The sequence below is a fragment of the Lactuca saligna genome, chromosome 2 (genome assembly GCF_052625555.1).
Source record: "Lactuca saligna cultivar CGN05327 chromosome 2, ASM5262555v1, whole genome shotgun sequence".
Classification (NCBI taxonomy): domain Eukaryota; kingdom Viridiplantae; phylum Streptophyta; class Magnoliopsida; order Asterales; family Asteraceae; genus Lactuca; species Lactuca saligna.
The window spans coordinates 47,582,265-47,609,498 of NC_136418.1; positions in this window are offsets into that span (position 1 = coordinate 47,582,265).

Here is a 27,234-nt window from a genome sequence, read left to right on the forward strand (position 1 = left end):
TTCCCCCGTCATTAAAAGTATTAATGATAAATACTAAGTAACTAAACTCTTAATAATACCCAATTTTAGTTACTTAGGAAAATGTGAATAAGGTGCTAATCCATGAAATTACACTTTGCACTTTGTTTAAGTCGGTTAGTGGAGCGTGTGTGGTTAACCGGCACACTAACTCGTATTTAACAAGGTATGCAAAGGGTAACTTAATGTTTATCATAGTATCGATGGAGCGTGTGTGGTTAGCCGGCACATCGATTGAGGGGTAAATACTTAAGGGTACCAAGTAATTTGCATGGTTACTTCACACCTTGTTTTGTGATCCTCGGCATCCCAGTCACAAAACCTAAAGGGCACACTCGAGATTGAAACATGCCATTGAATAGTTCAATGAATCTCAAAAGATCTAGGAGTTTCAAAAACAATTAAAACCTAATAATACATTTCGTTTATCTTGGTGGAAATTGGTGAATCGTCATTCACCTACCTTCAAATTGTTTTATAGCTTGGATTACGGAATACATCTTCTAAGTTATAAAATAGTTTTTTGGGTCCTAGCCTTAATATTTCATATTGGGTGTCATATTAAGGACTTTAAATCAACTATCTTGAATATCTCCCAAAAGATGTCTAGTTTAGACATTTATGATCTTCCCAAATCTCTTGAAACAAGCTTTCCTAATGAAGATGATGTCCCTGGGAAATTATACTTCATTCACCTCCTCCAATTATTCTCCCTAACCCACAATTTCTTGAAAAGTTTAAGATCACTCATGCCCTATTGGCAAGGCAAGGTCTAGCTGTGGTCACATCTTGGAGATGTAGTCACATATTGACAAGCCGGGAGAGTTGGGTGTCAAAGTCTTGAGAAAGTTGGTGGTTCAATCACTTTCTAAGTCACATAGTGAGTTCTTTTGGAACACCTATGAAACAGACTATGACAAGACCCTTAATGATCTTATCTATTTGTTAAGATCAACTTCCTCAAAACTTGATGGACACTGACAATAGTGACACAGGAAATCTATAAAAACATTCTCTTCCCAATGGAAAGGGATCGGCCATAGTCAACACGGTTGAACAAATGGTAAAGAGAAAAGCTAAGTCTGTGATAGTCCCATGTACCATTATCAAAGGGTCCATATGTTTATATTGCCAAAGAAAGGGTCATTAGTTGCGAAGCTGCCAACTTTACCTAAGGATGTTAAAGTTAATAAGTTTGACTCTACCTTAGGTAAAGTCCACTATCTAACTCTGGTAAGTTTCTATTATGAGATTCTTATTACATGATGTGACTGGGTCACATGTTGATGTTTTAAGAATCAAAGAAAAGTGAAGGAACTTAAAGAAAGAATACGCTGAATCTGATCGCATAGATGGATTTCTATCGCATAGTTTGAAGATCAGATTCTTGAGCTACTTCTTAGGAGTTATGACGTATTGCTTAGGAATAGATAACAACAAGTTTTCATATGGATTGTAACGATAAGTTTTTCCATATAGTTTTAAAATAAAAGAAAATTTTTGATTTTATTTATTTTAAAATATCCTTACAATGGCATTTGAGGAAAAATTGTTGCTTATATGATTCCATTAATAGCAAGAGTGGAAATATGAAATTGATTCCTTCATTTGTGGTAATGTCTATATTTACCAAATAAGGAAAGATTCTCATCATCCAAAGTCTCAATTGGACCGGGACTTGGAATCATGCAAGTTGTATAGCATGATGAATGAGAACTTTCAAGTATTGAAAAAATTAAGACTAATTACTTGTTCACATAGATGTATGAGTCAAGTAATGGACTAAGGGATCGAGTACATAGTCATGTGCACTGATTAAGTCCACCACAAAAGATATAAGGCTATTCGTCATAGTTTACTAAAGCTCAGTAAATATGATTATACTTACAAGCTTAAGTTTAACTCTGAGACATTGGAAAACGTTCCAATGCATGGCAGAGTGAATAAGAAGAATCAAATTAGGCAGAAGGATAAAAGTTCCTCAAATCTGAAAAGATGGGAGAGTACTTTAGTATCAGTTTTGTGATCATCTTAATAATTAAGAAACCATATCAAAATTAGTTCTCTAAGGAAGTCTTAGTGCATACTCCAAGATTGTAATTTGAGTGACATGTCTTTAAGAAGGTTTAAAACACGTGTCAAATGTAAGAGTAAAAGTGTCCTACACTTGTTCATTTGAAGTTGGTAAGTTTTGATGTTTTGGATAAAACAAAGACCAACTTAGGCCAACTATGTGAAGTGTTTGTCTTGGTTAGAATCCACACTATCTCTTGGATGTTTGACAAGGTAGTCTTATTGGTCAAGTGGGCTGTGGGAGTCTTAAAGGTCTTGAAAGTCTCAAGAGCTACACAAGAATAAAACCTAAAGTTCTTCACTAGCATACGACTTGAGGTTTATAACCTATCGTGTTGACATAGTCTGTGCCCATTCCAGTTAAATTTGAGCTCTTAGAGTTCTCAATTGGTTGCACAAAAACTTGGAAGCAATGGCAGGACCTTGAGCTGCCAGGTGGCAAGAAGTTAAGATTGAGTTCAGTCCATATGAGTTTGGATTTGTCATTATCCTTGTCTTGTGACTATGGTTTTGACAATGCAGATGGATAAGAACACATAAGTGTCATAAGGTTTCTCTCCGATTCATGAAAATGATGGTGAGGAAACACTTTCACTAAGTAGATTTTAGTTAGATAGCAGTTTTGATATTTTCATTCTCAAAGTCGTTAGTGGAGCGTGTGTGGTTTACCGGCACACTAACCTGGACTTGTGAGAAGTGGCAAAAAGGTCTAACCGCATTATGATTACGACATCCCTCTTCATAATTGTTTAGACACACAAGTGTGCTATATAAGGGAAGGTGTATGATTTTGATAAAGTTCTGTCAAAACAATCCATTATCAGAAATCTGAACTTTGGTAAGAAAGTCAATAAAGTATTGATTTCTAGAAGTCCAGCTGATTTCTGAGTACATGTCAAAGCTAGTGGGAGCATAAGTGTTATGCTAATAATCATCATGTTAGTGGGAGCATTATAATTATGATAAAGATTGCAAGTTAGGAATGTTAATTATAGAAAACAAAAGGTTTCAATTAGGAAAAAGTTGTTTTGCTATAATTAAGGGAGAGGAAATTATACTTCATCTCAAATCTATAAGCTTAGATCGTGAGGTTTTAATCATTTAGTCAAGGAAATATATATGAATTTCATGTTGGAATGGCTCAACATAAGGAAATTCTATATATATATTCGATTATGATTACGACATCCCTTTTCATAATCTGAATTATGAGAACTTGGCAAATAGAAATGGAAATGTTATAGCAAAAGACTGGTTTAGTCTTTATGTGAGACATCATGAATCGTGTCCCATATGCTTCGGATATAGGATCGATTATATGTGCTATATCCATCCTTTCTAAAATTTTCCAAATGCCTGGGGCATTAAGAAGGGAAAAGGTTTAGAACTGGATATGACTAAAAGGATTAAACAATTGTCGAGGACAATCTAAGGTTTACCAAAGATTGGTTGCTCAAGGACAGTTGGAAGTATAGTGATAATTCTGGAAGGACCATATTGACATAATCTGTAAGGAGGCAACTCTTGTTCAGAAGTGATAGTCAAAATGGAATCTGGAAATGATTCAAAGTTAGAATTTTCAATCTGTGTAAGATTAAGGAAACTTAATGCAAGAAGGATGTTTCGAAGGAGTTGATCTCCTTTGGAATGCTCTGTAATGTTTTTTTGTCAAGTCTTTATGACTTTGTGCATAATCATTACAAGAGGATTAATGCATATAAGGTTAGAATCTAACAGATTTCAGTAAATGGCATGAATTTGGAATTCTTGCATTTGCAGTAAGGATTTGGGAAAAGAGAATCATTGAAGTTATGTTCAATTGATCTAGTTCACAAAGTAAAGATCATAGACAAACATAGTATGCATACTTGGTGTGTGGCATGACTAGTGTTTAGAAAAAAAAGGAAAAAAAAACATAGTGTACATGCTTGGAGCATGGGACAACTATTGTTTTAAATTCAAGAATAAAGTTGATAGTTGAAACAGTATACAATGAATAATGTGTAATCATATGATGATAAATAAAAGGTGTTTTATTTATGTTCATAGGTTTTGATACAATATTGGATTCAATTATTCTTGTGTTTCACTTTTCATGTTTTGACTTCCCGAATAAACTAGGTTATTCTTCCGGAATGACTAAGTTATTCAAAACCATCCATAGTCATATGTTGGAAGTAGATATGAATTAAGACTGTCATGGGTTGGCTTGTAGATGTTTAAGGTGTTGGACAAAGGGCTACAACACTCATGAGTGCTCATAAGTTCTGAGTATTGGATTCAACCCGCACTCATTGGAATCACTTCATGGATTTTATAACGAGTGATCATGAGACGATAATATCTTATATTCTTCAAACCTAGAGATATGAGTTGTTACTATGAGTTGATAGTACATTGATTGCATGGAACCGCATTTGGTAACTCGGTGGTATAAAACGTGTCTTTGTGTATGATTCAACAAGTAGTAGAACAAGCCATATGAGTTGAAGTTTATCCATTCCTTTTACCTTCGGGATAAAAGCGATATCTGTGGGCCCCTCGATGATTTGATGATGACAAATGGAAGTGCTCGGCCGGGCCAGGACTGATTTGATTTGTTCAATTAGTCAGACATCATAAATCGGAAATTAGGAAACAACAAATGGACAGAGAGAATGATTATAATCCATGTCTCAGTCCATTTGATATCTAGAATGGAGGAATATATGATCCCTTATCTAATGCACAAGTCATTGATGAAGGTCAGCGTTTATCGACAAGGTCAGAGTTCGACAGAAGCTTTTGAGAGCTACGATTGCCAGTTGGTTCCTGAAGTCATACGTAATAATAGTTTTAGACTTATCCAAGTGGGAGACTGTCGAATTAATGTCTAAGTCCATAACTATAATTGGTAAGACTTGACCCGACCCGGCATGGTCCATTTGGGTTGCATGGCATCATGCACTTGGATAGACTATAATGAGAGAAATAAGACTATTTAATTAGTATTGATCAAGAATTAATCTAGGATTAATTAAGTGATCAAAAGAAGACTAATTAAATATATAGATTGATTGTGTAAATCATACATACTTGTATAGTGGGCTAATGCTCCATGGATTATCTAGTTGGGCCAAAACCCATATGATGGTCCATGGATGCTCCATGGTGTATTTGAACCCATGGATCCAAGGAAATGGAAATTCATGACAATTAGGGTTTACCCTAATTGTAACACCATATAAAGATCTTATTCTTGACAAAATCGACACTAGTATTTTTCTAGAGAGGGCTAGCCGATTTTCAAGAAGTGTAGAATTCTCTCAAGTTATTCCAAGTGTATTTGGTGTTGTGTGAATCATTTGATGTGTCACACTTGGGGCACTAGGCACTCAAGCTTCATGAAAACATTCTAAATCAAAGAGGTATGTATTCTATCTTGTTATATTGATAGTTTTGTATCCTAGATTAGGATAATACCTTGGATGTTCATATTTGCATGCATAATAGAGAAAACATATCCAAGGTATTTAGGGTTGCATGTACACCTAGGAGTGTTAGAATGCTCATAACTCAACATGAGGTTCCTTCACCACTTGGCTCTTTAATTTCTTCAAGGTCAATTTGCCTCCCACTGTTTCCTTGGCTCATCAATTCTCTCTTGTGAAAGACTCTTCTCCTTACTACAAAGACCACATTATCACTAGGTTTGTAGAGGAGGTAACCAAAGGATCTTTATGGGTAGCCGATGAAAATACACCTCTCACTTCGAGGTTTGAGCTTATTGTGGGACTTGCACCTCACAAAAGCTTCGGAATCCCAAAATATTGATGTTGTCCAGATTGGGAACTTTTCCAGTCCACATCTAATGAGGTGTTTTGGCAACCTTCTTTGTAGGAACTAGATTAAGGATTTGGGCGACAGTCTATAAGGCATACCCCCAAAATGAGATTGACAGTGAAGCTTCACTCATAATGGAATGAACCATATCCAACAAGGTTCGATTGTGCCTCTCAACCACACCATTAAGCTGTGGTGTGCTGGGAGGTGTCAATTTTGAGATTATCCCACATTCCTTAAGATAGTCAAGGAAATATGTACTAAGATACTTACCACCTCGATCTGATTGAAGCATTTTAATATTCTTGCCCAACTGATTCTCTACTTCCTGCTTGAACTCTTTGAATCTTTCAAAGGTCTCTCACTTTTGCTTGATTAAGTAGACATATCCATATCTTCTAAAATCATTAGTAAACGTCACATAGAAGCGGTTAGCATCTCTTGTGGCGGTTCTGAAGGATCCACACACATCAGTGTGTATGAGGTACAGCAAACCCTCACCCCTAGCTCAAGTACTAGTGAAGGGTGGCTTTGTCATTTTCCCAAGCAAACAAGATTCACAATTATCATCTGAATTTTGGTCAAACGACCAAGGTAATTCAAGCTTCTGAGAAAAACATTTTCGAAACGACTTCAAAGTCCGAAAAACTAATTGATGATATAACCAAATTCATGGCTGACTTTAGACACCATTCAGATGAAAATACTAAAGCTGTTAATGAAGTCATTAAAAGTCTTGGTTCCAGTCAACACATTCAGAAGGAAGCATCTTCTCGTGTTCAATCTGAAATAAAGGTTGATAATTCCGAACTCAAAGTGTTTATTGTGTCTAAGATTGAGAAACTTCATAAAGAATTTGCAGTAGAGAACAACCTTATGGATAAATTGGCTGAGAAGAATGCGAAAATCAAGGTTCTCTCAATAAAGTTGTTGTACACGAACACACATCTTGATTATCTTGACTCAGAGAAAATAGTTGTCAAAAGTTGTGTTTATGAGATTAATGAATTCTTGCATAGGCTTGTGGAGACTCGTGACTCCATTCTTACAATCTCACTTTGCAACCATCTTACAGAAAAGCTTCAGCTAGTTTTTGGGATGCTCAATCAACTTGAGGGTGTTTTAGATTGTAGTACTTTTATGAAACAGAGGGGAGAAAAAGTAAACTGGGAAGAACCTTAGCTGACGAAAACAAATGGTGAACAACATGAAGCAAAACCGAAGCCTAATGAGCAGAAGGGTATTGATGTTGTTTTAGATTGTAGTGCTCTTATGAAACAATGGGGAGAAAAGGTAAAGTGGGAAGAACCTCAGCCGATGAAAACAACTGGTGAACAACATGATGCAAAACCGAAGCCTAATGAGAATATGGGTATTGAAGATTTTGCATCTTGTAAATGTAAAGAAAGGATTTACGATTACAAAAACGAAGAAGAGCTTTCAGAAGGTGAAAAGTTGGTCAGAAAGAAGTGTGACAAGGAGCTTGACAATTTGTTGCATCTTCGTAAAGAGTTAGAAGATAAGGAAAAGAAAGTTGAAGTTGAAAATGCAACTCTTGAGACTCATAAGTTGCTCTTTCCTCCGTGGACAATGGATCAAATTTAGAAGGAGGCCATCGATGATTCGAATATATATTGGTTGGAGCCTTCAGTTTCCTTTGATCTGGATAAATTTCCGGAATCTCAACTTGATTTCCTTATAGCACTGAGGGCATTTCTGTTTAGTTGTTTTGAGAAGATTGAGAAGACACCACTCTCGAATTATGGTTTCAATCATAACCACTTCTCTTTCGACCTTAAATTTGCTAAACCTCAGTCCCAAACATTGATTTCCTAGAAGATTGTTTCGGTGAAGGTCTATGCTCCTGTTCCGGCTGAAGACTTCATAAACGTTAAGTTTAAAGGATTCAGAGGAGCAAGTCGAATTGAAGATCAGCTCACCCTGGATGACCTACCTTGCATGAATCCATATGACTCGTTTTCATTATCCTTAATTGTGTAAAAAGATAAAAAGAGTTTTGAACTGATCGTTGCACACCTGAGGAGGATGTTGATTTGCTACATTCATGAGATTGCCAAAGTGGATGTAAAAATAGCATCTGTGTTGAAGAAAATTGAAATTCTGAAGCTCGAGCTAGAACTGGAGTATCTTCATAAGTTCAAGTGGGGAAAAATTTGAAAAGACAATTGGCGCGTGGAGTCCCAAATGAAGGAAAATCAGATAGTTTAGAACAACATGTTTTTCTTCTGAGACAAGCACTTATATAAAATTGCTGCTTTGAATTCTATCCTCGGATAGATTGAAGCCTGCAAAGCCAACAACATTGCTGATCAGAAATGTTATTCTGTTAAGATTCGGTGGTATCTTGCTATTCGGAACACTCTTTTGAATTTCATTCCAAGATTGTTCAAGGTAAAAAAGAAACAACAGTTATGAATCTCCTTCGGTATTTGACACAAAAGGGGAGATTGTTGGGCTTATTAATGTTTTGTCAAATATGTCATGTATAGGTTTACGTTTACCCAGATGGGCCTATCCGTTCTCATGTTTGTGCTTATCATCTAGCCTATAAATATTGCATGCATGTATTATTAGGGTTAACGATTTTAGTCGCACCAAAAAGTTCTTACAGGAAAATTCTCATTCAACTCTTTTAGGGTTATTTATAATCTATGAATTTGGCACTATTTTGATCATTTTTATTGTTAATTATTTCATGCTATTCACTATAGAATCTACCAATCTTAGTCATTGTTTCTCACAAAAGCTTTGACTATCCCAACGTTGATATGGCAACTATTATGTAAGCCTTCAAAATGGGCCTAAAGAAAGAACATCCTTTATACGAAGACCTTATAATAACTCCATGCAAAAGAATGGATGGACTCAGAAGCAGAGTACTAAGGTTCATCAGGATGGAAGAATATAAGGAGATCCAAAGGAGGAGCAGCTCATCAAGTTCATATGATAATACCAATAGGAAGGTTCAGTCCTCGACCCTCAGATCCTATAAATCAAAACCATGTTCCAAACCTAATCATTATAGGGTTAATTCCCTTGAAGATGAAAGAGAGGATAATGAATTCTAAAGAATCATTGACTATTGTTTTTTATGTGAATGTTTCAGGTTTAGTCATTGCCATGTAGGATGTTGGCGAAAAACCAAAGTGGGCAAGTAAAGGAGACAAATCGAGTGGCTAGAAATACAAGTCTAAATGGTGTGCATACCATGATGATTTTGGCCACATCACCAGGGATTGCGTAGCCCTCAGAAAAGAGATTAGCTATCTCTTAAACAATCGACACCTTAAAGATATCCTAGGAAGACAAAAAAAATGAATGAAGAGCAGTAGGATCCTGCCAGGATTTTGGAAAAACAAGGATCCTCACCTCATGATGCTAAAGTAATCAATTTTATTTCTGGAGGATCTGACATCTGTGGAACTTCTTATAATGCAGCTATAAGGCACGCCAAAGCAGCGAAGATAGAAAGGGAAGAAAGACCCAAAGAGAACATGTCGATAACAAAAAATAAGGAGAAAATCTTTGAGTAAAAGGATAGAAAAAACACCCGGGATCCTCATCATGATATATTGGTGATAACTTTTTACATTGATTTGTAAGGAGGATCCTGGTGGATAGAGGATTGTTAGTGAACATCATACTCTTAAAACCTTTGACTAGGATGAACATACCAGAATCTGAGATAATCAAGAGATCCTCAATACTAATAGGATTTAGCGATCAAACAAAGCGTATAATTGGAAAGATCAAACTACATATCTACATTGAAGAGGTAGGTCATGAGTCCAAAACACAAAATAGGTTCCATCAACATACCATCAATGCGTCAAGACGCCTAACCCTTCAGGGACAGTGAGTATCATAGGTGATCAACTAGAATCCGAATAATGCTACAAAACCTTAACAAATCCTTCGTCGGTACCAAGAAAAGAAAAGCAGTTAAGGCAGGGGGCACAAGGTGTACTAGAAACAAGACTAAATGATATGAAGGAAAATGTCCTAAATCATAAGGATCCTAAAGCCAATGTCCTCATAGGGTACTAAATACCAGAACAAATCAAGAATAAAATAATAATGTTCTTAAAAGACTGAAGCAAGCCCTTCGCGTGGAAGCATGAGGATATGACAGGTGTAGATTAGAAAATTATAACTCATAAACATAACATTGATCCTTCTTTTATACCCATACATCAAAATAGAAGAAATTTCGCACCCAAAAGGGATCAAATTGTCCAAGAGGAAGTTGAAAAACTTCTTAAAATATGAATGGTTACAGAAGTCAAGTTCCCAAGATGTGTAGCCAACATGGTGGTATTTCTAAAGAATAACGGAAATTGTCAAGTATGTGTGGACTACACGAATCTTAATAAGGCTTGCTCTAAGGATCCTTTCCCTTTACCACACATCGACTCCATGATAGATTCCACGACACGCCATTGATTACTAACATTCATTGATGCCTAGGCTGGATTCTAATGGATATAAATGAAACCATCCAATCAAGAGGATACTACCTCAATGACCCCTACACGACAAACTAGGACACAATGGAAGTCTACATTGATGAAATGGTGTTAAAATCCACAAGAGCTAAAGATCATCTTAGGTATCTTGAATAAGCGTACGATATATTAGATAAATACAACATGAAGCTAAACCCATCCAAATATCAATATCGAATGAAGGAAGGAAAGTTCCTTGGTTATATGGTCACCAAGATGGGAATAGAAGTGAGTCCTGGCCAAGGATCTTTATGGCGAGCAACAACCTATTTACTACGTAAGTAAAAGTTTCTTGGATCCTGAAACTAGGTACTCTCTCCTTAATAATAAATACTTGCACTAGGTACAACTTCTACCAAATTAAGACATTATTTTGAAACTCATACTATACATGTGAAAACTAACTATCCTATTAAGAATGTCAAGAGAAAACCAGAAATGTCAGGTAGAACGGCTGACTCATCAGTGAAGGTCATCACATATGAGCCAAGATCCTCAATAAATTCACATGCATTAGCAACTTTTGTGTCCTATTTTAGTGGTGATCAACAACCTGATGTAGAGTTATAAAATCAATGACTTCAAGAAAAAGAAAACATGAGGGATTGGATACCCTTTATAGATGGAGCATCAAAATGTAATGAAGCAGGCCTTGGGATCATACTAGAATAACCACAGGGGGAAAAACTACCCTAGACAATTAGTTGTTAATTTAAAGCAACTAACAATCAAGTAGAGTATGAAGCACAGATCATGGAACTATAACTAGCCAAGGATCTTTAGATCAAGGATCTTCAAGAGTATATCGATTCTTTATTAATAACTAACGATTTTAATTGATTATATTTAGTTAAAGGAGAAAGCCTAGTACTATACCTTCAAATTCTTAAAAAAATAGTCCCCGAATTTGAAGTTTGTTGTCTGAATCAAGTTCTAAGAGAAGATAACACCGAGGCAGATCCTTTAGCCAGCTTGTAGTCTTCCCTCAGGACCTTGCTAGAGATGAGGATCCTAATAACCCACGTATGATCTTGATGATAGAATATCTCTCTAGAAGACTAGAAGACCCTGAAGATGATGATCAGATGACCAACATAGCAGCAATTGGAGGCCCAATTCCTCGATCCGCTAACCAAGATTCTGATCCAAACATACAGGATCCTCTGAGACATTTGAGTTCCTAGACACAACCTATCATAAAGTATCCCAAGAATGGTACAATCCGAAAACAAGACAAAACGAATAAAGTATTGAATATGACGACCTTTTGCTTTATTATGATCCATTGATTTTTATACAAGAAATCCATAACATTTCCATATCTAAGACTAAGAAGCCGTAGAATATCTAAAAAGATATACATGAACGGGATTATGGAAACCACACTTAGGACAAATCCTTGTGATCTAAAGTGCTAAGAACAGGAGACTATTGGCCAACCATGAAAAAATATGCCTTGCTACATGCTCGGATGTATGATGCCTATCTCATTGATTTAAAAGAAAAATGGTGGCATATTTAGTGGCTACCCTAGAATGAAGAATCTTGACAAGATCGTGAAATGTTAAACACCTTGAAGCGTAGTTTACGTAAGTCAATTTAATAATATTTCATCAAAACTGAGTCAAGGTACCTAACGACTCCTTATCCTAATTTCTTTTTGTTGTGTATTTTTATTTTAAGAATAGTACTGACACAAGAATCAGAGGGATGTTAGCCAAGCCAACACAAAACCCCAAGCTAACATTTAAGACATGCAACAACTTAAGGATTCCAACCATTACGAATAGAGAATGATCATCTATCATTCGATTAAGGTTACGTAATCCCCTCTAAGGTTTAAAGAGTTAATAACCTCTTTAATCTGTCTTTGGGTTTCCACACCCCGCTCTTACGCACGACATCTTACTATGGGATGTGAGTTAGGGATCATTTCACGCTTTAGTGACTTGGTAAGCCTCTTATTTCTGAACACATGTTAAGATCCAAAGGTTTTAGGAGTTTATGACCTCTTTCTCATGAGTTTAGATTTCTACACCTCGCTTGGAAACATGATATCTTACTACGGGATGTGAGTAAGGGGATAATTTCACGCTTTAGTGACTTTGCAATCCTCTTAATTCCAAATATATGTTAGGATCCTAAAGTAAATTTCTATGGTATATAAAATTGTCATGTTATGTTATTAAATTGCATTTTACCAAGTTATTATCTAAAGTTTGGATTTTCCCTAGTTATTATCTAAAGTTGGGATTTTCTGCAATTATTATATAAAGTTAGGATTTTCCCAAGTTATTATCTAAAGTTGGGATTTTCCACAGTACATCTTAAGTTGGGATATTCCCCAGTAATACGTAAGTAGGGATTTCCCCAATATATCTTCGGTTGGGATTTTCCGTAGTACATCTAAAGTTGGGATCTTCCCCAATACATCTTTAGTTGGGATCTTCCCCGGCATATCTGCAGTTGCGATTTTCCATAGTATTTCTTAAGTTGGGATATTCCCCCAACATTTTTTAAGTTGGGATCTTCTCCACTTCAGTTGGGATTCTCCCCAGTAAAACGGTAATCTGGGACCTTCCTAGTGAATTCCTATGTGGGATCTTTATCAATATTACCTGAGTTGGGATTATTCCCAGTAAATTTTAACGTTCGTATCATCTCCCGAGAGCATACTTATAGGAATTATCTTCAGGATGATAAGATCAAAATCCTAAAGAGAAGTTCAAAAAGGTAATTAAAAATTTTAATACAAATCAAAAAAAGAAGCTCTCTCCAGGTTGTATATATCCTTATCTTCTATGCTTACCATGAATGAAGTTCTTCCTAAAACAACTATGGCTAATTGAGGATCGTTACTAATGAACCTTTAAAGTAAGGATCCCCTCATTATAAATTATTGAAGACACCACGAAACTAAAGAAATTGTCTTTAGTTTTTTTTTTTTTTTAAAAATTGGGATTGATTCCCAGTAAATTCTAAAAAGGAAATTTGAGAATCTTTTTTAAGGAAAAGAACAAGGAAGAAACCTGCAGCTTAAAAAATTGAAAGGGTAACAACCAGATTCTATCTTTCCTTGTTCTAAACTTTTGAGAAATCTTTAAATTTTTGAGTAAATAACATGAATGGTCCCTATGGTTTGGGGTAATTTACACGTTTGGTCCCTAACTTATTTTTTTAACTCGGAAGGTCCCTAATGTTTGTTATTGCTACATGCTTGGTCCCTATTGTTTGATTTTGTTAAGCATTTGGTCCCTATCTTACGTAAAAAGACAATTATTTAAATAGGGAAAAATGGCAGGGTTGGTAAGGTAAGCAGAGGGGGTGAGGTTAGGGTGTGTTTATTTAAATAAATTAAAAAATCAACGGAAAATATACTTCTTATGTAAGACAGGGACCAAACGTGTTACAAAAACAAATAGTACGGACCTTCTGAGTTAGGAAAATAAGTTAGGGACCAAACATGCAATTTACCCTAAACCATAGGGACGATTCGTGTAATTTAGACTAAATTTTTCTAAATAAAGTTTGAGGATCTCAAACTCTTCTGGATCCTAGATAAATAATATTTCCTGGTTATCGAATTTCTAAGTTTTAAATTGATACTTTCTGAAATAAGTTATACTTTGTGAATTACTTCATAAATCCATAAACTTTTCTTCTAAAGGTTTACCTACATTTCAAACCAATACTTACCTCTTATAATATCTCGTAATCTTGACTATTACAAGATCCTGATCAAGTAACATTTTATCTCGAATCTTTAGTATTCTAATTTTTCTTTTCTAAATTATAAACTCATTAGGATCCTTATCATTTCAGAACCCTTAGAAAAACATGTTTTAAACCTATTTCTACAACTAAACGAACCACACAAGAAAAGAGATAAACCAAAGCATAAGTATTAAATGGTGTTACCCTCTTACCCAACAAAAAAGAAAATATTGTTTTACATAACAAAAAATTAAAATTTTTTAAAAATTTATCAAACTTTATTTAATGTTTGATCACCCTCAGTTGCGATATATTCCATCTCTTTCTTCTCTTCTTCTCTGTAGGACCTTGACCAGCATCCACAAGCTTGCCAGTGAACTTAGCCAAGATTTCATGCCAAACAGAAACGTTCCAAAAGCCTGCATTCTCGACATCCTCCATCAGCTTAATCTTTGCCTCCCAGATAGCCTCAACCACATGGCTCTTTACATCTGCAATCACCTTCTTGATCCCCAACGCATGCTCCTGCTCTTTCTCAACTTTCTCTTAACACAATTTATCCACCCTCTTCAGAAACTCCTCATTCATCTCTTCTGACTCCTTACGGATTGCTCCACCCGGTCAAGCTTAACCGTTAGATCATTGGTGGATCTAGAAACATGATCATCAACCTATGAAGGGCCATGGTAGGAGAATTGAAATAAAATAGAAAAAAGAACAAAGATCCTTACATCTTGCGAGAAAGGGATCATCTTCCTCAGTGTCTCATCCACCACAAGGCTCTCCAAATCCAAGGTCTCATATGCCTTCCTCTTTCGGGATCCTGGAGTCTTCACGGTCAGATCTATCACAGTTCTCTTCTAACGAATACAAGATGAGGTCTTCTTCTTCGTGACCACAAGTTGGCCAACGGACATGGAGTAGTCGATATCAACAAGGGTGAACCAAGCACTATAGTGTATAGAGTTGGATACCAAACATAACAAAGGAACTCAATAAGTTCATAATCCTCCATGAAAAAAAAATATAGAGACAGACAAAGGATCTTTACATGTCGATATGGGGTAAATAGAAGATGTACTCTCTTGAAAGCTAAGTTGTTTGAACATAAAGGATCTTTCAGTCTTAAACAAAGTTGAGAAACTATCAATCTTGTCCTCCGTATCATCATGAGTAAGGACGAGATCCTTGAACTTGAAGCTGGATCAAAACAAATAAAACAAGGAAGTTTGAATTTTAGATCCTCAATGAAATAAAATAAAATTCTATCCTTTCTAACCTAATTCCATAACATGAATCATCGTAAGGGATGGATTCACATTTTACAAAGAAATATTTCTCTTTCAAAGAACCATTGTTTTATTTAAATTTTAAAATAAGATATGATTTATTTGTTTTTGACATTGAGTACGAAATGATAAGACCCAAAAGTTTGTTGATCATCAACATGGGACAAATAAACTAATCTTGTACGTAGATTAATTCAAACAATGGAAGCAAACCCAAGTAAGAAAGACGAAGCCAGGTTTGGCCTAAGCATCAAAAGGCTTGAAAATGACATCGTGAAGAGACCTTCAAATATTCAAAATTAAATAAATTTTTCTCAAGTATAATTAGGGAGAAAATGTTAGGGCCAAGATCCTCAATCCTATCTAGGATCCCGAATCTCAAAGATATCTAAGGATCCTTAAATCTATCCAAGATCCCGAATCTTGAAGGAGTCTTTAGATGCGGAACATACATCAGGATCCTGAGTATCACCGTTATTATTTCCTAACAATTTTAATGGTTATATTTCTTTATTATTTCTCACACAAGCATAAATAGTCAACATAAGACACATTCACAATGAAGAATCAGTCCAACCAAGCTTAAAACCCTGGAATACTAAGCAAAGCACGTTGCAAATACCAGTTTACCAGGATCCCAAAAAATCTCGGATTTGTAGCTACATAACCTAGACTATAAATACACTTGTAAATGACACACAACACACATAATAAGTTGGAACCTTAGACACCTTAAGCTACTAAAACATTTGTAATCGTATTTTCATCATTTTCTCTATAATATGCATTCAATTTCATAGAGTAAGCTTAGACTAGAGAGCAGTGTGTTGTGTGTAGAATACAAGTGTCAATTTAGAGTCTAAACTAGCCAACAAGATGTCCAATATTTTCGGGATCCTCTATGACCAGCTTCATGAACGTTATTTGACCAAGTATTCTGGGTCTTTAGCATAGTTAAGATGACTATTCATTCAAAATTGGTATTCCCTTGACTATTTCTACACACATGTTAGTTATAGACAAAATATGATCATTAAAAATATTAATAAAAATAATAACGGTAATTAGCTGGGATCCAGAGGTAGTTGAAGATCCTGGATATTTGAGGATCCTAAATATTGTAAAGATCTTGGCACTAACAATTGCCCCCAAGCTGTTCATGAAAATAATGGAGTTAGATTCGTAAATATTAAAGGAATAACTTAAAGTAAATAGATAAAAGGTTAGTGAATAGTAATTTTTTAGATTTAACCCTTAACGACTAGGTAATTTGAAATCCAATTGATAGTTTACTCACCGTTTACAGCCCAATCATATTCATTGGTCCAGTAAAATATGAGTGATCAGTTCCATAATCTTATATCCATTCTTCTTTGCTTTTATTGTGCTATCTTGCGATTAGAAGGTGATTTTTTCTTCCAATCTTTTATTCATTCTACCATGGGTAGAAAATTGGTTGTCTCTCGTAAAAGCATTTTGGCCCTTCCTGACGATGATTTACTGACCAAAGGATCCTCTCTTATGAGGAAACATGTTCTTTTGGTGATGATGACATTAAGTCTCTAAAACTAAATGGAGCTTTTCCTCCCGAAGCTGTTTTCAGGCCCTTCGAACCCCTCATTCATCCTGAGATACCCTTTCCCCAGGATTGTCTGCGAATTTTTCAAGGTGAATGGGATTTCGTATATCCAGGCCATGCCAATTGTCTGGAGGATCCTATATTGGTTCGACCAGATAAATCAATCAAAAGGTCTAGACATAGGTCTTTATGAATTGACTTGCGTATATGATTTCACAACCTTTAGGAATTGTCGTTTCCTCCTCAAGGTCAGAACCCTCATATCTTCTCTAGCCTTAAAAACGAAGCACAATTATGGAGCTTGAAAAGGCAGATACCTAGATGTCAGACATGAATCTTTTCCTAATGGGGATCTCTTACCCATAGATTGGGTTAAGAAGGGTAGGATTTCAATGCATTTCCTTGTGATCCTGGAATCTTATTCTTATTTTTTTGTTTCGTTGCAGCCTTCAAATTCGACGAACTTGTTGTTGTCGCTAAGGATTCTGTAGAGAAGATTGAGAAGTTCTTGGCCTTGTCTGAATCGGATAGATGCTTGCGATTTGATCAAGCCATACTGCAGGAAAGCTCCTCTTCTACTGAACTTATGTCAATAGCCAAGGATCCTTAATTTTTTCATTTATGTGGTGAGCATTCTTAATAATCTTGTGCTATGTATAAGATCCAAAGTCACTTGCTCCATTGCTTGCTTCGCTCTTGCTGATCTTGAGATGGCTATGTCAGCGGATCAGTTGGTGGTCATGAAGGAGAGGTGTTCATCCTCTCTTCCTCCTAAAAGATCAACCGTGTACTTGATAGTGAAGACTCCAGAATCCCAGAAAAGGAAAGTGTTGAGTCTACAAGTTTATCTTTGGAGAGCCTTAGAGTTGAGGTAGCACTCAAGAAGTTGGTCTCTTTCTCCCAAGCCATAAGTATTGACTTCATTCTTGCTCCCTTTTTCATTTTGTTTCATTTTTTTTGTTGACTCATGATACCTTCCTTATAGGTCTCTGATCATGTTTCTGCGGATCTAAAGATCCGGTCGGAGAAGGCTAAACAAGCCCTTCAGTGATAGGAGAGGATATGGAAGGTGACCAATAAGGATCTTCTAAAGAGGGTGGAGCTGCTTAGCAAGGAGAAGGCTAAAAGAGAGGAGGAGCATGTACATCAGATGGAGGAGTTGATCTCTGATGTGAAGGTCAGCGCTGCAGTGGCCATTTGGGAAGTCAAGATTTTTCTTACGAAGGATCTTAAAAATGCAGGTTCCAGGGAGATAGGCGGTTAGCATGGGGCATTGCCGAAGGTGACTGGCCAACCTGCTACCACCAACCAGGATCCTGTACTGCAGCTTACAGAGGGAGGAGACAAGAAGGCCAATGATGATGAGGCTTAGGTCTAGGCCATTTTTAGGTGACTAGGGTAGTTTTTTGATGTAACCATTCGACTCTTATAGGGCTGTAAGCCTTTTATTTTTAATATAATGGAAAATCTTTCTTTTGTCTTTCTATGCTTCCTACATAATACAATACTAAGATCTTTGCATAGTTAGGATCCTAAAGACAACATATAATTTTTAAGAAGCAACTGTTTGATATGGATTGAAATAAGAACTGACTTTTTAAGTAATTTAAAAGTTTCTTTATAAGTTTGATGATTATCTCGTAATCTATAAAACTTCTTTAAAGATATCAATTGAAAAGATGAAACTTCATAAATCAGTGATTGATTTAGGATCCTAGAAAGTTTAGGATCTTTGATTTTACGTAAATTGCAAAATTAAGAACAAGGAAAGATCGAACCTGATTGTCTTCAAGTTTTTATTTAAGCTTCATAAGTCTTTGAGTTTTAGAATTTTCTAAGGATAAATTCCAATTTAGGAGAGAACTTAGGTTTACTGTGGAGAATGAGGTTATTTACTAATGAAGGTCAATGAGGATCCTTAAGGGTAAGGATACTTATTTTCAGATATCCTTAAAGATGAGGATCCCAGGTCACATGTGGAAACTTTCTCCTTAGGATAACCTATTCAGGTTATGGACTTGAACAAATTCTTGTGCAACAATAGAGATTTTATAGATAAAATGTTAATGTTATATTCTGGGGAGGATCCCAACTTGTGATATAATTCATGGGAGACATCCTTACTTATAATAACATGAGAATGTAACAATTCGATTGTATTCTCTAGGGAAAATTTTCAACGTGTGATAACATGAAACATTATAGATCTTATGTAATTTCTAGGGAAAGATCCAAATATTTGATAACATGAAAATGTTATAAACCTTAAGTAATTATTGGCGTAGGATCCCGATTTTTTGTAAGGATCTCAACTTATGTTCAAAGAAAAGAGGGTTGCCAAGCCACTAAATCGTGAAATGATCCCCTTATCTGTTTCCCATATTTGGATATCGTGCATCCAAGTAAGGTGTATAAACCTGAGTTTGTGTGAAACAGTTAATCAACTCTTTAAACCTTTGAGGGGATTAAGTACCCTTAATCATAGGAGAGATGATCAGTGTCTAGCTTGTGTATATGATAGTCTAAAGATTACATTCTTAGTATAACTGGGCTTCCCAAGTGTTAAGTTACTGAGATCTTCATATGTCAAGATCCTTATGTTTCAAGATCTTCATCCTCAAGGATCCTTGTATTACATGATCCGGCGGATCCTTGGATTTCAGGATCTTCGACCCCGAAGGTCCTTTATTGTATGATCTCGATTCTCAGGTATTAATAATATTGAATCCCTTTAGTTTTTGATCTACTCGATGAGTTGGTCTCCTTACTCATCGAGTAGTAGTGGGTTGGTCTGTGAAGTTTAATGACCTACTCACCGAGTCCAAGACTGGACTCGTCGAGTAGGAGTTGGCAGATGAAACCCTAAATGCTAGGGTTGTGCACCCTATTTAAGGAATAATAAGCCTCCCTTGGCTTTTTTTCAGTCCTTTGAGAGTCTAAGAAAACCCTAATACGTGTGGTGCGTCTTCATTATGTGTTTTAAGCATTGGTGAGTGGATCGTTGAGGAGAAGAGCTTAGAGGGCAAGAGGATAGGAGCAAGGAATCAGAACTTTACCTCATATTAGCATTATTGAAAGTATTAAGTCACCACCCTCACTTCATTTTTACTTCTAGACCACTTTTGGTTGATATTTAGGGTTTTTATGGCTTGATTAAGAGGTTTACGTGGGATATGAGCTAGATCTGAAGTTGTAACTTCAGATCTAGACCCTCCTTGGGTTCTAGAGTCATAAAGCTCTAAGCTTCGCCTTGAATGAAGCGTTCCTTGAGAGTGCAACCCCATTGTGAGTTTGGATTTGACATTTAGAGCCTTTTTAGCCACGCTTGCACGTAAAGTTTGAAAGTTTACGTGAAAAGCAGGCCATAGAAGCTTGGATCTATAATTTGGAGCCATTGCATGGCTTAAAAGAATCTGAATGGCTTAAGGACTATAGGGACTCGGCGATTCGCAAGGTTGACTAGGTGAGTCATATGAAGATAGGACTGGATACGACAAGTTTGATGAATAACTCGCCGAGTCCGATGAAGAGTGTTGTAGACACGACGAGTAGAAGGAACAACTCGGCGAGTCGGTTAAGGTTTTCCCCAGCTGTTGATGCATGTGATCTTGTCGAGTTGCAAGAGGGGAAAACCCGACTGTTGGCCTTAGAAGATCGATCAAACCTTAGGAACTCGACGAACCACCACGGTGACTTGGCGAGTGGGCTATGTCCCGAGAAACTCGGTGAGTCACTAGATGTACTCGTTGAGTTAGGGTCCACATGGACTATTGACTTGACCCTGACTAAAGTTGAACAGGGTTGACTTTGGAGAGGGAGGGGGTAATGACTAGTTATGGTATGACACTTTTAGGTAGTTGAGTTGGAGCACCACGTGGGGCATATTTGGTCACAAAGTGTCAGTTCCACATTCATGTCAGGTGAGTCTTCTAACCATACCAATGGGTCTAAGGAACCAAGGCCAGCCCATTATGTGAACATGTTATGTGTGTGCTATTCTTTTATTAATTGAAAGACCCCAGGGGGATCCTGTGGCATTGGATATAAGACCATGTGGGGTAGCCCATGGCATTCCTTGGTAAAGACCATGTGGGGTAGCCCATGACATTCGATATAAGACCATGTGGGGTAGCCCATGGTAGTCCTAGGTAAAGACCATGTGCGGTAGCCCATGGCATTGTTGTTGAATTGTATTACATGGTTTCGGTGGTATGTTTATAGCTTTATCTGCTATCAGGATATGTGTATGTCATTGTGTGCGGTATCCTCTGGGAAGCTCACTAAGCATTTCGCTTACATGTTGTTGATTTGTTTCAGGTACTTCTGAGTCCAATGGCAAGAGAAAGGCATGATGACGTGGCGTGGACTCTATTTCTCTTTTTATTATGTTTAGGACCGTATGATGTTTTCAAAAGGAAAAACAATGATGTAATAAATGTGATTTGGAAAACAAATGTTTTGGGAATCTATGGTTTATGAGGTTAGTTTCATTAATTGAAATGAAAAATTTCTTTGTGAAAGTTGGGTCGTTTTATTTATGTTTCTGGATCATAGCTTACATATATCCTTAGGTTTGTCTTGTTCTGCATGGAAAACATTAACTAGGGGTGGGGGTTAGTCTGGCTAATGCCCCTCTGATGCTTCAGTTAGTAATGTATTCGAGGAGAAAATAAGTAACAATGAAAATTTTAAGTTAGAGAACATGTGTACATTGGCTTTGTTGTGGATCTGTAGACCCTACTTACATGTAGTATGCTTTGAGGTTTATAGAATTCCAGGATCTCGGTAGAATGCCTCTTTCGAGTGTTGCTAGCCAATATGCTCATTTCCCTACTTCAACATCTATAAGATACGGTCCTTCGCATTTTGGAGCCAGTTTACCTACACTGGGATCGTTGGTGTTTTGGAATGTTTTTATCAATACCACGTCCCTTATTTGACACCTTTTCGCTCTTAAGTTTTTATTAGAAGCCATGCTGATCCTTTGTTGATGCGCAACCATGCATATTTTGGCAGGATCTATGAGTTCTTCAATAGTGTCAAGATCATGTCCTAGGATCCTGTCGTTATTCTCTTGGTCTTGCAGTATGTATCCTGTCGTCGGGATCACTACTTCAGTAGGGATTACTGCTTCTGTCCCAAACACCAAATAATAGGGGGTCTGACCTATGGACATTTTGGAAGTGGTCCTATCTAGCCACAAAATGAAAGGAAGCTCTTTCGCCCATGTTCCCTTCTTTTTTGTCCAGCTATTTCTTCAAATTGTTAACTATGATTTTGCTGTTAGACTGTGCTTGACCATTAGCTTGGGGATGAACAAGAGTTGACATTATCATTTTGATTCCCCAGCTTATGCAAAAGTCTCTTGTCCTTTTAGTATAAATTGGTATCTATTGTCACATATCATTTCAATCGGGATCCAGAACCTGGTCAAGATATTACATTTAATAAATGATACTACCTCTTTGTCTCTTACCGGAATGAAGGCTTCAGCTTCGATCCATTTGGAGAAGTAATCAGTCATCATGAACATGAAGAATTTTCCTATTGGGGCCATTGGTAATTTTCCTACTATGTACATCCCCCATTTCATGAATGGCGATGGGGAGATAATAAGAAGTAGAGGCTCTGCAGGTTGATGTAGGATGTTGTTTTGTCTTTGGCAACTATCTCAGTTTTAGGCATGTAGAATGGAATATTTCTTCATGGTTGGCCAGTAGTATCTTGTTCTTAGTATCGTGGAGAATAAGGATCTTCCCCCAATGTTATTGCCACAATCTCCTTCATGTATATCCTTTAAGAGTTATGCGGCTTCAGGATCTTCCAAGCATCTAGGGTATACACCTACCATAAAGTTTACCTTGGATTAACATGAATCTTGAGACTCTCATCCTGAATGCTCTTTTGCTCTTTTCTTCTATCAGGATCGTTCCATTTTGGAGATACTCCATAATGGGTTGGGTCCATGATCATGGACTTCCTCGAGGATCCTGTCCGTCGGGGTCCCCTTGAGGAAGGATCCTAGGATCAGGATCTTCAATAGCTGCTACGCTTTTCGGATGTTTAGGGTCGTTTGATTTGTCGGAGATGGTTTCTACGGAAGGGGTTATTATATGGGTTATAGGAATCTTTGCTTCTGTTGGGATTCTACGTAAGGATCCTAAATTGGTTAATACTTTTTCTATTATGTTTTCTTCTCTAGGAAATTGGGTTAGGCTAAAGTTTTCGAAATCAGAAGCTATTATTTTAGGGTCTCTTGATATGATACTAGTCTTTCACCTTTCACTGCATAAGATCCATTGAAGTGACTGGTTAATAATAAAGAATCAACAAATTCCTGAAGATTCCTGATTTGAAGATCCTTAGTGAATTGTAGTCCAATGATGAGTGCTTCATATTCTGCATCATTGTTGATAGTGTTGAATTCAGAACTGCATGTTTGGGGTTGGATGTCCCCCTGTGGAGACTTTATTATGATCCCTAGCCTAGTTCCTTTTCGATTTGAAGCTCCATCTGTGAATAGTGTCCATTTTCCTAGGCGTTCATATTCTAGGAGTTCCTTAGCTTCGATGTCTACTTCATTTTGTAGATCATCACTAAAGTCAGCCACAAAGTCTTCTAATGTATGTGACTTTATGCCGAATCTTGGTTCATATCTGATGTCAAATGTGCTTAACTTCACCGACCAGTTTTCCGTCTTTCCTGACATTTCTTGTTTTCTCATGACATTCTTAGTAGGATAATTGGTTTTTACATGTATAGTGTGTGTTTTGAAATAATTTCTTACTTAGTATAGGCAGTTACTAAGACAATAATTAATTTTTCGAGGTGAGAGTACCTGGTTTCAGGATCCAGTAAACTCTTACTTACATAGTAGATAGAATGTTGGTCTTCGTTAAGATTCATGGCCAAGACATTACTTACTGAATTTGAGGATACTGAGAGGTAGAGTAGGAGATGTTGCTTTACCATTAAGACGCGGAACTAAAGTATTTTTTGAGCTCTAAAAAGGCTTTTTGTGATCTTCCGTCCATTCAAACCTTTTTTTTCTTCAAGATGGCGTAGAAGGGTTTACATCTTTCTGAGGATCTTGAAACAAACCGGTTGAGTGCTACTACCCTTCCAGTTAGCCTTTGGATGTCTTTAGTTGAAGATGGAGATTTCAGCTCAATGATTGCTTTGATCTATTCAAGGCCTACTCCGATTCCTGTCTTGGTTGCCATATATCCAAGGAATTTTCCCGACTTCATTCCAAAATGGCATTTGAGTGGATTTAACTTCATGTTGTACTTTTCTAGGATGTCAAATGCTTCTTTAAGTTCCTTGAGCAGATCTTCAGCTTTCATGGACTTTACTACCATGTCGTCAATGTAGACTTCCATGGTGTCCCCCATCTTGTTTTTAAACATTCGATTCACCAGTCTTCGTTGTTTTTCTCCTACATTTTTAAGACTGAAATGCATTACAGTGTAACAATATATACCTGTTGGTGCTATGAATGTTGTATCTTCTTGATCGCATGGCTCCATATGTATTTGTTGAAATTTTGTTGAAGCCTCCATGATGCTTAAGAGTTTGGGGCCAGTTATTGCATCTATCTTATATTTAATGTGTATTAGAGGGAAAGGATTCTTAGGATAATTGTTATTAAGATTCGTTTAGTCTACATATACTCGCCATTTCTGGTTTTTCTCTTGGACGATAACCATGTTAGCTCGCCATCTTTGGAACTCTACTTCCTTCATCATTCCTGTCTTCAGGAGCTTCTCTTCTTTTTCATGGTTAATCTGATTCCTTTTGCGTGCAAACGTTCCTTGTCTTTTGATGTATTGGTCTAAAAGAAGGATTAATATTAAGTTAGTGAGTGATAATACTCTTATCTATACCTGTCATATATTCGTGTTTCCATGCGAATGTCTTGCTTCTGGTTCTTAGGTAATTCAATAGATCTAACTCGAGCGGTTCAGGCATTGAGGATCCTATGAGGACTTTAGCTTGATGATCCTTGATGCCTAGGGGCACTTTCTTCACATCTTGTTCCTTCGTTAACAGGACGTGTTGTGCCTCTTGGCTTAATTGTTATACTTGTTGAGGTTTGGTCGTAGATTTGATGGAGGTCTTATAACATTCTTTCGATTCTTTATGATCTCCTATGATCTTTAGTGTTCCTCATGGAGTATGCAATTTTACACATAGATGATAGGATGACAGGACTGCTTTCATCTTGTGGATCCACAATCTACCTAGTATCACATTATAAGAAGATAAGGTGTCAATAACAAAAAAAATTGTATATAGTCTATCCCATCTACGTATATTAGTAGCTTTATTTCTCCAATCATGTCTTTCATTTCCCCGCTAAATCCTATGAGGAACGAGAATCTCTTGATTATTTCAACTTCTGGATTCATCCTTTTTAGTGCATCTAGGAGTACAATGTTGACCAAGGATCCTCCATCAAAAAGGATCCTTTTTATGAAACGGTTGGCCATGTACAATGTTATCAGGCGCCCCTCATGGTGTGTATCATGAATTCCTTCTATGTTCGTCTCGTCAAACGTGATCTCCTTCTCACTGCTAACCATGGTATTCTTCTATGGTCTATGTTCCTTTTCTGTTTTAGAGACCTTGGCATGTCTTTTAGCATGAGAATATGAGGTAGCATAGATGTTAGATCTACCTGAGATAATGTTAATTATCTTACCATCAGAGGGTGGAGATCCTGGTTTCTCTGGGATCCAATGACGATCCTGGTCGTCCCCCCTAGTTTTTTCTCTTTTCATGCCGAGAATCTATATGAGGTATCCCTTACTAAGGAGGTAGTCGATTTCTTTTCTTAGGGCTATGCAGTCCTCCATTTTGTGGCCAACCTCTTCATGGTAAGCACACCATTTAGACTTATCTTTCCAAGTGGTGGACTTATTGCCTCTCTTTGGCTATCTTGTTTTGTCTCCGAGATCTTGCATAGCATGAATTACACCTGAAACGTCCACAGAAAAAAATAGTCAATAATCTTAGGAAGTTCTTCTTCTTCTCCCTCATCCTCGAAGGAATTAACCCTCTGATGATCTAGTTTAGAATAGGGCTTTGACTTGTAGGATCTTCATGTTGAGGATTTGGCCTATCTATTGAGATTCTCATATTAAATCAAAGAGTTTCTTCTCTTCGGGATTTCTCTATCCTCTTCGAGCCTTATGAACCTCAACGCTCGGAAACTAACTTCATCAATCTTTTGCAAGGGGCCATTAAAAGGTCTTCATAGAAGGGTGACTCCTTTCTTAGTCCCATTTTGAAGGCCTCTACAATGGTGGCCATGTCGATGTTGGGGATGGTCAAAACTTTCCACTAAACCTGTTAATAAAGTCCCAAGGTTTTTCCTTTGGATCTTGAACCACCCGCTATAGATCACTAGTGATCTTCTCGAAGGTTGTGCTGCAAGAAAACTGGTTGATGAAGATATTGAAAAAGTGTGCAAATAAAGTAATAGAGTATAGGGGGAACATTTAGCAGCCATTTGATGGATGATCCTGTAAGGGTCAAAACAAAACCTTTGCATAGGCAAGATTCCTTCAAGTTTCCTGGGATGGGAATGATCAACATCCTTTCTCTGTATTGGGCTATATGCTCTTCAGGATCTGTAGTTCCATCGTATAGCTTCACGTTGGGAGTTTGGAAGTGCTTAGGAACGTCGGTATCGACTATCACCAAAGGAAATCTCGAGATCATGTGACTTGTTGGAGACGCTTTTCGTATATCCTTAGTTGTTGAAGTTCCTTGACCATGTTTGGATTTATTCATGCATCAATGTTAGTATATTTAGTATTAATAGTATTGATGTTTAAGAAGTTACTAGAATCGAGGTTTTAGGTGTATTGAAAGGTTCATTGAGATTGTTGGTCATAGATGCTTGGTTATCCATAGTTTTCCCCCAGGGTGACCCCACAGTGGCAGGAACTGTGTTCTTTTGATGATTTTTTGAGGATCAAACATCACCAAAGTTCAGGATCCTTGCTTGTATAACTATGGTCGTAGTTCTGTGGGATTTCTGGAATTCCAACTTCATCCTCTCCAATTCTTTGGGTAGCACTCTATTCTCCTCCTTCTATTGGGTCACCTGTTACGTCATTTTCGTCATCATGGCGAAGATTTGTACAGTGGTAACCGAGTTAGTCGGATCTTGGAGTCCTAAGGATCCTAAACATCCTTGATTAGT